Raw genomic sequence first — 13080 nt, forward strand, 5'->3', positions numbered from 1 at the left:
GGAACCTTCTGCAGAAAGTTTCTGACTATAGAGCACAAGTCTGCTGTGCTCTGAAGTTCCTTGGTAGAATTCTCCTGTGAAAGCAAATGTATGTTTGTTTACTGCAGAGATACCCTAGGTGTTCTATGGTAAAGAAATGCCATTTTGTGGCTACTACCTCTGATAATGTAGACAACAGAAAAGCACTTATGAATGTTTTAAAGCCACTGATAGGTGAATGACCCCACTGGCCTAGGAAAAACTCACAGGTTAAAAGTTGCACTTCATGAGTTGGTTGGTTCCAAGCTGTTGCAGGTTTATATGCTAACCAAGTACTTGTAAAAACAGATATGGGGTTCCACAGGCAACAGCCTTTGATAAAACACCAGTGTATTGTGTGGAATCTTTGATGGTCCCCTGCATCACAGAGTTCTTGTGACTCATGACTTTCAGTGTATCATCAAACAAAACCACTTGTGGAAATGCATGTGGAGAGATCATGCTACAGCAGATTTCCACATCCATTACTACAGCTGAACTTGTCCAGAGAACTTCAGGCTGGCCTCAGCATTTGCAAACCAGTTACAGTACTGAATGACTCCCTCTGACAGAGATCAGTCTGTTCACAACAGTTCCTGTATGGGAAGCAAATGCTGCACTCACACAGAGCTCTGGAAACAGAACAACGGGCACACAGCTACACATTGAGGGCTCAGCTACAATGGGAAGAAGAGGTTATAAGGCAAAATAACAACTGCAGGCTTCAGAAAGACAGATTGTAAATGCTGATATGGTTCAGTTATTGGGATGTGATTATTCAGTTACTGGCATTGGGATGTGAGAATCAGATTCTCTTTTTCTGTGTGTGTGCGTGCTTTGCTTTACACTTGTTAACATTAAATACAATACCACAACAAGGTCTGTCTGTTCTGCACAATCATGCTGAGATTTTCTCCAAGATACAACCTTTACACCACTATTTTATTTATTTATTTACATCTTCAGCAGCACTATTCATATGACCGTAATCTATAACACTGACAATTTAAAAAAAAGGAAAAAATGTCCAAAACCCACACCCAAGTTTGTATGAGTCTAATAATGCAGACAAAGGAAAAGGAAGAGAGGAATTCATTCTCCTTTAACGCCAATATAAGTTCTGGGTAAGTAATTTATGCCAGTGGCAGAAATAAGAAACCTTCACTGTGAATTTACAGTTCACAGAGAGATCTAAACAAAGGAAGGTAAGAGACTGCTCAAGTTTCTGTTGAAAAACTGCTGTGCTGAAGGGAGATGCTGCTTCTGGTATATAACTGTACTTCTGTCCTCTTTGCTGAGCACAAAAATATCAATTCTGCTCCCCAAAAGCATGATACATGAGAAATAATAATGAATACAGATATCCTTCAAACCATGATGGATTTTTAAGAATGCCTTTATCATAAATAGGAAATATTGTTAAAGGGCTATGTAAAAGTACAGATGAAGGGTTAATTAGCAGGGTAATGAATCAACCCCCATGAAGAAGCAATAAACAGCACGGAGCAGAAAAGGTCTGTCTGTGGGTACATTTTCAAATTTAGGAGTCTGAACTTTGGCAACCATATCCATTTCTGAACTGGTGGAGTGGCCGTAGGGGTTACTTCTGATACGAAGTTATTTCTCAAAGAAAGATAAATTTTTAGTCTTGGAGCAAATGGATAACAAATGACATATAACTCCCACTCCCTTGGACTGTAAGCCTCATAGTGTCACCTTAAACAGCACTTCCTTCTGAATAGGCCTCTCACAATCAGTAGCATTATCCCTGGAGTGAGCTGTTGCTTATCTTCACTCAATCCCAAAATATTGCATTTTGAGGCAACATTCATTTTTATGCTATTTTATTTGTGCTGTGTAACATTTGCTCTCTCCTATGGGGAGAATCCACAGACAGATGCAGAGAGGAAGGAATGGGAATAGAAGTTTAATAAGACAGAAGGTAGGCAGGGACAACAGGGAACATAAGGGGCCAAAGTCTCAAAGACAGTTAGCAATACATAGCAATGTTTACCTTGTAGATTCTGGCTCAGTGGAGAAAGTCTGAATTGACAGCATTAAATGCCAAAAGAAAAGACTGTCCTGTTCAAAGATTTGGTATAAATACCTGACTGGGGTGGGTGAGAGTTAAGGTGAAAGCAAACTCTTCTCAGTGATACCCAGTGACAGACCAAGATACAGTCTGCAAGAACAAAAATACAGGCAATTGCAAACATACAAAAAACTTTCCTATTGTGAGGGTGGCAGGGAACTGGAAAAGGTTGCCCAAAGATGCTGGGAAGTCACCACCATGGACACATTCAAGCACAAGTGGAATTGCCTTGAGCAACCTGCTCTAGCTGACTCTGCTTGGGGGATGAAGGTTAGACTAGATGACCTCCAGAGCCTCCAAACCCAGAGGCAAATACAACAACAAACCCCAGCTGAGCTGTGCTCATGAGAAAGATCACAAATGAGAATTATAGTTGTTTTGTTTTTGTTTTTTTTTTTTTTTAAGAGGAAGACCATGTGTAAGAAACCACTCTTGCTGTTCAGCAAAGAAAAAGGTGTAAGGCTAGACATATTTTTTTTTCTGGATTTCAAAAACTGATTTGATACTGCTTCATCTAACAGATTGATTTCTAAAGTAGGAAAGCATGGCATTGAAAAATATGGAAAACAGAGCTGGTTATACATCTTTCCATAGACAAGGAAACAAGGATGTCTATAAACAGAACATTCCAAGGTTTTACTGTAGACAATGTGGAGTGCCATATGTGTACCTACTAGAACCAATTGAGCTTTTTTTATGCCATTTTTTGCCATTCCAAAGAAAATAAATCAGGGCATCTAATGTAAGTAAAACATGAAAATAGAAATGGATAGTAAAAATTTTCTGCTAAGGAAAAAGAAATGAACTTGTAACCTTCCATGCTAGCCAGTGGGCCTTTCTTACACCTAACGGAGTAATTTCCAGCATAATATGTATTTTCGGTCAGTGATAGATAATACATACCTTAGATATGCAAGTAGCACGTAGATGTTTTTTAGAAGACTCCACCACATGTTTTTGTCTCTGCTAAAATGTATTTTATTGCTTTTTATTGTTAGCATAAAACTAGTAATAAGTATCTGCACAGATAGTTGAAGAGAAAGATTCAGGTCTACAGGAGCTGATCTCAGTTGGCTGCTTTTAAATGCAAAACTACAAAGAGCTGACATCATAGCTTTGGGACAAAATACCAGCAAGCTCTGTGCAGTCACTACACAAGATACTGCAAAATCCCAAACATCTCTGTATCCACAGTGTAGATAATTACACCAAATTGCACCAAAACAAGGAAGAATGAGGAATCACAGTTCATTCAGATTGACTTCTGTTATTTTGCTTGGTTGCTCTGGTTTGGTTTTGTTGTTTTTTGTTTTTTGTTTTGTTTTTTTTTCTTTAATTATGAATAGGTATCAGCCCATGTTCTGGGAAACTAACCAAGGAATCAAAATTTGTAAACACCACACATATCCAGGTTCATTGTGAAAGATTAAACCCATGTTTCCCAAAGGGATTCAGAAAGAATGGTATGGGGAAGTGCAAGTTTCTGAGATGGAAGGGTAGTAAAAATCATATAGATTGAATCATAAAAGGAAGGAGTGAACCTCAAATTAACAATGGTTCTGAAAAATTTTTGTAGTTTACATAAATGCCATGACTTCCAGAGACCATTTCAACCTAAGTCTCAACAAAATATTCCAAAAGGCTTCATAATATGAGGCTATGCTATAATAGAAGTCATTCCCAAATTATTTCCATACAGTTTGACAAAGAAAAAGGTTTATAAGAATAGAAAGCTTGGTAAAAGTCTGGTAAAACTGATATAAAAACTGCAATAAAAGAGTAAATATAATTTCAGAGTCAGGCATCTATTTTCACTGCAACTTTAGATATTTTGTGAAAGGCTAGAATTCCTGAATGCTAAACAATCAAAAGACACAACTAAAGACAATACGAATGGAAAACAAAAATAAATATTAAGTTCTAGGTGCCATTAAATGGTCACTTGCAGCTTATTTTCTGACAAAACCAAAGTTATACTATGCTTCCTTTGTTCCCTTACTTGCCTAAAATCCATTTCCTTAAAGGAGAAAAAAAAAACCCTTCATTCCTGTGAATCAATGTTTAATTATAGCACATTTGACTCTAAGTCCAAGAACTGGTTCAGCAAAAAAATACAAACAGTGCTTTAAAGATGATGTCTACATGGCTTGACACATAATGTAGACACCTCCTTTATGATTTCTTGTCACCATAATGACACCTTTTTATTTCAGGTAAAATCTTAGAAAAGGGAAAGAAACGAATTGAGTTATGAATATCTAGAGAGGGCCAGGTGAAAAGAGGCTCAGCTTTTCAGGCTTTCTAATCCTGAATCTGTCACCTGGGTTTGTATTTTGATGCTATTACTAATGCTGAAGATTACCCAACAACACCTGTGGTCCCTTTGGTATGAAGACAGACCTAGCATGAGCAGAAATGTAAGAATGCAGTTTTACCAGGAAACAAGACTGCTTTAACTCTGCAAGTTCTTAGGGACAGCCCATCGGGGGGAGAGGTGCTGGTGCAAAGGAGGTGCCTTCAGGGATGGAGGCTGGCAAAGGTGGCTCTCACTCATCCCACCCCTGGGCCCTGTCAGGTGGGTGAAGGGGACCTGGAGCCTGACAAGAGCAACTGAGACATCCAGGCATCTCTCCTCAGCCAGGAAGCACAGGCAACATGGCCCTTGCTCAACCCTTGACGATATTCATACTCAAGTGAGGCCACATTTCAGAATATTGGAGTCAGGTAGAGCACTTACAGTGCAATTGTTGTGGAACAGCTCAGGAGAACAGCATCACTGAAGCACTGAAATAATTTATTTGCATGTACAAGACAAAAAGTCTCAATAAAGCTTACTTACTTTCCTGTCCCTCATTCTCCCTTCCCAGTTTTATTTTCCCTTCCCTTCCTCAATTTTTCCATTTCTGTGTTTATTGTTCTTCTGTGATATTCTGAAAAGTTCTACCTCACACAGGCAGGTAATGCCAAGTAGAAAGCTACACTTGAAAACCAAAGTATCTAGCTGCAGATCACAATTTTCCAAAAGGTGTGGGAGGAATAAAATTATTGTTTTAAATGAAGGCAATAGCTAAAGACTACTCACACCCACAGGAGGAGAATCTTATGAACACAAGTCTCATTAAAAGTTGCTTCATCCAGACCATCACCAGCCAAAGAGGTCTAGGAATAACATAACACAGTCAGTGAGGAAACAGACTGCACTGAAAACATAACTTCTAAAATATATTAAGCAAAGAAAACAAATTCATTACCACTGATATAAGCCCTTCAAAGCTCTGGCAGCCTGAGGTTTCCTGCTCTGCAGCATGATATCCAAGGTTCATTGCAAAGCCCTGTTTATCCAGCTGCATTTCTCAGTAGTTCTACCTAATTAACAGTTTGGCAATGAAGGAGGCAATGGGGGAGCGTATATATGTAAATACAACAAAAATATGCTAGGGAACATTAAATGTGTAAAATCAAGCACTGAAAATTTAGGGAAGTGTCAGAATTAGAGCTGCTGTGCAGCCCTAATTGGGCAACCTTGTGTGCATGCATTATGATACTATCTTTAATTACCCGACCACCTACTATTTTTTCCACTGGACCCCTGCGTGCACTGACTGACATAATGAGCAGCTACTCAATGCCTTTGTTTTCTTGTTATTAGTCAATGTGTCCCCATGCCTCATTTATCGAGCATTATTCACACCCTGCTCTGAGACTTATTAATTTCTGCCTGGGCTGTCACTCAGTACTCTCAGTAGCTCCTCCCTTCTCAAATACCATTCTAAAGAGAGACCGGAAAAGATTGTATTAGTCCTCTTCAACTGAAAAGGTCTGAGAAATTTAAGTTAAATTTATAATTTAAATTAAGAAGAATACACTCACTGGCATACAGAATCTGGATCAATTAGAATTCTTTGGTAATTTATATGTTCAAATAGTTTTCATTGACTTGAGCTATCTCTGTGCTTCATAAATCAGACCCAAGGGTCTTAAACTAAGCATTTAGAAAGTAAACACACAATTAGTAAAAACATGGGTTGATTAGATTGGAATCACATGGAAATTCTGTAACAGAGGCAAGAATGGAATATAGCAGCTAGCATTAACACTTGACTGTGACAGCCTTGCCTTCCATTCCTGTAGTATCCTGACTCCTTCACACCTTTTCATTTCTTCAGCAATTGAGGCAGTAGCCCGAGCAATTTCTTTATACATTTCCACCCACTACCAATAATGGTAAAATCTGGACAATGAATGAGGCTGAAGTTGTCCCACTCTGCAGAGCCATGAATACATCAAAGAATTCTGAATCAAAAGTGGACAAGTGATTTTATTTACGGCATTCCCCAGCTCCCTGAACCTTGACTTTGCAACTCTACTAGTATTATATCAGCTTCAAAGGTACAAAAGGATACAAAGACAGCCAAGAAATCTGTCCACAGCATGGGAGTGACACCTGTGTCGTCCAGCAGGGCCACAACCTGTCTATCCTCGACACAGATTTCATTCAGTTGAATTAACACAGCAGTAATGGCAGCAGCAGAACACCGCTCCCTACTTCAGTAGCCACACTACTTTTCCTTTGTAATTATAATGTCATAATTGTTATTGGGAAAATATTTTCCCAACTAGCTCTAGTGAAAATATTTCCCCCGATCAACCAATATGACATTAAGAAATAAAATATTAATATTGAAGCATCCAAAATTTTTTATCTAACAGATAGTCATGTTTCAAAATTCATTATGTAAATTAATTAAGTGGTATTTATCAAGACTGTGTTCTAAACTGTTTTTTGTGTCATTCACTTATTGGTTTTCCATTTGGCAATATAAATTATTCCCTTGACACACAAGCCCACCACCCCAGAAGCAAGGCAAAATAAAAGTCTGGAGTTTTGGACTCAGGAACCCTGACCTGTGGTCTGCCCTGCTCCTGACCTGCTTTATGTCTTAGGTAAATGACAACCTCATGGTCTCACTGCCAATCAGCAAAATAGAACTCCTCTGCTATGCCAGTGTTATTGAAAAAAAGCCTCTCCACCTCAAACCCCTCCACAGGTAACTGATTGTGAAGGTGATGTATTCAGCATGGTCCATTTACTCAGAGATTTATCACGCCTCCTGCAAGAGCCCTACTTGCTCCCTGAACATGGGGAGCAGTGGAATGAAGCCTCCAACCCTCTAGGTGTGACCCTGCAGGGACTGGGGAATAGGCAGGCAGATCAACACCAGGGAAGCCCCACAGGAGAAATCTGAGGTATTGGCATGTGCTCCATCATTCAAATTTAAAATTAATTAAAAGTACTTTTTGCAAAGTCCTCTTAACTTGCCATGGATTTAGCTACCAGTCCGCTCTAGACATTATACAAGTAAATACAAAGTTCCCATAACAGCATGATGGATAATGCCTGTCTCAGGTGCTCACTTTCTGTGCGCAGCAGGTGCTGAGATATTAGAATTGAAAATTCAAAATGCTTAAATCTAAAAAGCTATGCAAATATAGAGTTCTAGAGGAATGATTTCAACTGAGTATTCAAAAGTATAGAGAGGCCATCTCAATGCTAAAACATAATTAGCAAGTGGCGCAGCTTTTATTTATTAATTATGTTTCTTTTGTACCAACGCTTACAGGAAATGCGGCAAAAAAAATTGTAATCAGGAAAAATCTTTCCTAATGACAGGTGTTTTCTCCTATTAGCTCTGCAAAACATATGAATCCTGAAAGAATGATATTTCCTTTCAGTTTTGCCTAGCAGTGTGTATAAATAAAAACGTTAACTGCCAGGACATAATTTTCAGTATGCTTGTCTTACTTCAGATGTGTGTTTTCTGTTTGGAGCACAGCTGTTCATATTTCCCAACATGAGCTTCAGTGCTGTAAATATCTTCTCTATTGAGGGCTACTTTCCTAAACTACTGCACAGGGGCCACATGTACAAATTGTATTAGTGCTAATGTAAGCTGTGTGCATGCAAATCCATGCACAGAACTCAGAAAATGCAGACCACGGACCTTGACCCCAACGCTTTGCCACTGAACCAGAATTGCTCTATTTAAAGCTGTGACTGTCACATAAATCAGGTTTTTTCAAAAGGTTTTTATTCAGCTGAAAGAACTCATTCTGGGATAAAATTTAAATAGCTCATGCTGCAGAACTGTATTAATGAAGCAAATTACTCCTAGGAACCTCAAAAACAAAATAATTTGGAAACTGAAGGTAAGATTATCTGGGTTTATTGCTACATTTTTTCCACATTTAGACCTCTGTGCTGTGTTTAGCTCGATTTCTTCACTTCTGGATTTCAAAATCAAGTCCTTTGCCTGTCAGCGTAACACAGCTGGCAGCACTATTGCCTCTCCACTGGAAGGTCAGGGATCCACATCTCTGACTGAGACATGGGCTTGTGTCCAACGCTGACACCGCAGCAGAGGTTTGGGGGATGTCTCTGCACAGCTCGAGCTGTCTGCATTCAGATGAGACACCAGGGCAAGGTCACTGCTGCCCATCAGTGGGGACCACCTGGGTGAGAGGTAATACTTCCATGGCAATTTTCTCAATGGTAGGACATAAGCACAATGGCTTTAAGATACATTTGCTTCTAAAAAATTGCCTTGGGTATCTGAGAACCTTTGGATGGAATTGTTAAACGAAATAATGGAAATCCATGGGGCTATCCAAACCATGCCAACAATATTTCCCTCCTTACTCTGCAAAGCTTTCTTTGTTTAGGAGAGAGGGCAGCCTATTCCTATGAACAAGGAGAGCAAAGAGTTCAAATACACATTATTACATTTTGCACCGATGGAGCATATCTTGTACATTTTTAGAACCATGGATTCATGAATTCCCCATTTTCTGATGTAAAATTTACAACAATAGTTACCAAATTAGGTACATTTCATTCAGTCTGCTGCTATAGGAAGAGGGGGGAAATGCAAGAAACATGAGCATGGGAAATAAAAGCTTTTTCTGCATCACTTTTCTCTGAGCAGTCAAGTGGATTCTACAGGTAGTGACGAAAGTGGTGGCTGGTGGCCATTTACTCACCCTGTGCCCCAGCTTTGTGACTACAAGGAGAGAATCTGATGAACAGACATGGGCATTTTTTATCTCTTACAGGATCAATCTATATTGCAAGATCAAGAGCAGAAAGAAAGAATGGCACAACTCCTGATGAATGTAAGGCTGTTGCTCTGAAGGCAGTGAAATATCACATCTTTGAGTAAGAGCTAAAACAATACAGAGATAACCTAAGAGAGTGTCATGGAAGCAGGGTTACTGTGCCTGGGAACTTGGGCAGTCACTGAAATCTCCCCCTGTGATCAAGGATTTCATCTATTCCTCATGGACTACAAACAAGTAAGAAGATTTCTCAGTTTGTTTTGTTTTTGAATCCAACACTGTCTGAAAGAAAAACGAGCCTATAAAGCAAACTTTGGGTACAACAAGAGATATGATTATTTAAAAAAAAAAAGTAACCTGAATTGATTTGAAGGCCAGAAATTATAAAACATGTTTTTCTTTCCAAGGAAGCCCTCACAAGGAAACTGAGAGGGCTTGCATAATTTCAGATATTGATAAAATAGAGCTTTTCATTGTGTTAACTCGAGAAATCCTAGGGAAGTCTCAGGAAAGGAAATATGTTGACTTATTCATTCATGTGACTAGAGAAATAAAAGAATATCAGATAAAAACCAAATTGAACTAAAGTTGTATTTGACCACAACTGGAAATGAGAAGCAAAATGTAATACATACATAGTAGATAGTGGAATAAAATGAAGCATACAAATAAAATTGCTGCTTCTATAAAAATAAGAAATACACATATATTTAATACCCATCATGGGAAAAATTCCAGTGAAGTTACAATTAGATTTTGAGAGTAATTTCAGCAGCAACCTATTTCACTTCTATAACACTATAATGATTTCATCAGTAACAAATTCTCTAGGTAGTATCACACTGGAAAGTTTAAGGATGGCACCATTAAATAGCATCCATAATTGTTACAATCAACTACATATTACACAAAAGGGTGCATTTCCAGATGACTGTTAAATGTACCAATTTACCAGATTAGCATTTTGCTGAAAGAAACACTCTGAGCCTTCAAGAACCTATTACCTATGGACCAAAGCTCACGTCAAGGCCATTTTCTGGTGCAAAGATAAACTGGACATCTTTTCACAATAGAATTTATAGTACGGCCAAAAATACTACTGATTACCATGTACTGTTCTGTTATGGAGGGGCAAAACATGAGGGCTTTAAATGCCACTGAGCACATGGGTAAGATGATAAGCTGGATATATGCAGATGTTTCCTCACCTTGTTCAGTCTCCTTTGCTCTTACAACTACTGCATGGAGCTGTGACTGTGCTTTGCCAAAGCTGACAGGATTTGGGCTGTGAACCTGACAAAACAGGTACCTATTTAACAGGAAAGGAATCCTGCAGACACACACAGAGGTTCCACAAAGCATGAGAATCTGATGTTTCACTTCAAGTGGCAGTGGGAGCAAACCTAACCATGCAATCTAGAAACACCCTTGCCCTCTCAAACCACCACAATCAATAAATAATAGACACCACCTCTGTGTTAAGCACTTTTAAAAATCATGCTATCTCAAATACAAAACAGTAGAAGAACTCTTGGACATCTTTAGGTAGATAAATACTTCACTGCATCTAGAAATAACTAATGGATGTACAGAGAGAGAGATACTCATGCTGGAAAGGAACAAAAAAACTACATTCATGAATCCTCTAGCAATTTAAAAATTCAAACAGATTTTAAAATGTATTATGCAATAATATCTACTCACTTGCATCTAACATAGAAATGCCTCTCAGTGATATGTAGTTGCTAAAATTATATTTATGCCTATAAAGATCTTGCCAGACAAACTAGATTTTTCAAAGAAAAATTACATGCTTAGTGAGTGAAGGGAAATTACTAGAGGCATTCCTGCATTTCCTGAAGACTGATAAAAAGACAGATTTTCAGGAATTCCGAATACAGCTTCCTAGATAATTGAACAATTAATCTGAATGTACAAGAAATACAAATGTATATACAAGAAGTGCCAATTTTTTAACAGATCCATTCTGTTATTCCATTATGAAAACTGTTCTTCTACTGAACAAGGACATTTAAACTGCAAGAACGCTACTGCAGACTGAATGGGGGAAAGTATGACCAAAAATCCTATTTTCAAGAATAACTTAAACCACTATAAGACTTCTGATACGGACTGAAACAAACTAAGGAGGAAAAGCACAAACCCAACACCCAATGAAAAAATCACTTTACCTTTTAGTTCTATACCTTTTCAATTGGCCTCGTGCAACACTATATTTGCGGTATTTTCCTTGCTAAATCTGCCTTATTTTTACAAACAATCTTCAGGGGGAAATAAATGGTATTTGCAGAAAGAGTACACAAGCATTAGGAAATTAACATGGTGGGCATCATCCTGGAAAATAATGAAGCGAGCTATCTCATGGAAAAAGATCCAAGACATGTTAGGAAAAATAAATCCAAGGTAATTTGAAATCTAGAAACAGAGGGACCATGTTTTGTCATCTCTCTTCCATTACAGCTCAATCCCATACTGAGTTTTAGGAAACTGAACAGCAAGTGAGGAAAACTGAGCTCTTTCTATGGATGAGTTAGAAGAAATAAGGAAGCATTTTGCTTGATAACATGGTGATAAAGGTGAAACTGCAAGTGTCCATACACACTGGAAGAAAAAAGAGAATAAGAGCTAGAAACATCAAAGATCTTAAAAATAACCTCCAGGAAATAAAGAGCTATAAACAGCTATAATATCTGCCATATCTCATTCTCAGAAAATCCTCAAGTGGTACCACATGGTCTTCTAAGGGATGTGGGTAAATGCCCAAGAACTGCATTTATAGCAACAGGCAGGTTAAAACCTGAGATAACGTGGAATATGGGTCAATCACATTCTAGCAGGATGATGAATGGCCAATTGGCTTCCTTCAGCTGTAGATTCATTTTTTTGTATATGCAACAATTTAGCACACACTGAAAGTAGCAGAAAAATATATGCATTATTCATGCTATTTGTGGCAGACATGCACTGTAGTTTCAGTGAACAGGACTGGAAGTAATACCAGAGGAAATAGAGATCTTAGAGGAAGACACTAATCTCAGAAAACTCAAGAGTGTCACTGTAATTTTTTTTAAGGGTTCTGTTATGGTAATAATTATGTTTGCAGAAAATTATTTCTGTGCTATTCAGATAAACAGCCTCACAGAGGGCCATTTCTTCCCCAGGAAATGAAGAGTGGATAACACCCTCCAGAAAGGGAGCAAGACATTTGAGAGCAAGTGGAGGGAGCTGGTTCCTGTTATTATCAACAGCCTATACATAACAAATGATCAAATGATTTAGACTTTACAGCAGAACTTACCTTGCACTGGAGCCAGCAGAGGAGGCAACTAATTTTAAAATGGAAACAATATCACCCCTGTCTACTGCTTGAAAATGACTTCTCATCTACAATTATCTGTCAGTTTTGCCTTCTCATTTTCAGTTATCACCAGCCCCCATACCTGCAAAAGTCCTTTCTCCTTGATGCTTATGTTCAGCTCCAAAATAATTTATTAGGAGTTACACATGCTTATCAAAGACAGACAAGATTCATGCAGAAATTAACGGCAGTCTATGGAAGTTGCTATATATCATTATATAATACATGCCAACACTGCTGTCACAGTATGTGGATTGCCTCATCCTTTGTCAATCAGAATGAAGCATTAGTGCACTGCAAAGATTATTTTTGTTGTTGCTCTGACAATAAAGTTCTGGCTGTAATACAATGGTAATAAGGGATAATCTATGCAGGATAGTAGATTCACGATCATATTATGACAGTCAGTATGACTATAACATTTTAGTTTTGAACATGACCACAAGTAACTTGATCAAAAAATGTTACTTGCTCTTTA

The 13080-nt window shown here is 38.2% G+C and overlaps 1 protein-coding gene across 2 annotated transcripts in view; it reads right to left on the minus strand.

Annotated features, from left to right (window-relative positions):
* The window catches only part of ST6GALNAC3 (ST6 N-acetylgalactosaminide alpha-2,6-sialyltransferase 3), a 114698-nt gene that overhangs the window by 85450 nt on the left and 16168 nt on the right, over nucleotides 1-13080 (minus strand). The gene's annotated exons all lie outside the window — the stretch shown is intronic.

The sequence above is a fragment of the Cinclus cinclus genome, chromosome 8 (genome assembly GCF_963662255.1).
Source record: "Cinclus cinclus chromosome 8, bCinCin1.1, whole genome shotgun sequence".
Classification (NCBI taxonomy): Eukaryota; Metazoa; Chordata; class Aves; order Passeriformes; family Cinclidae; genus Cinclus; species Cinclus cinclus.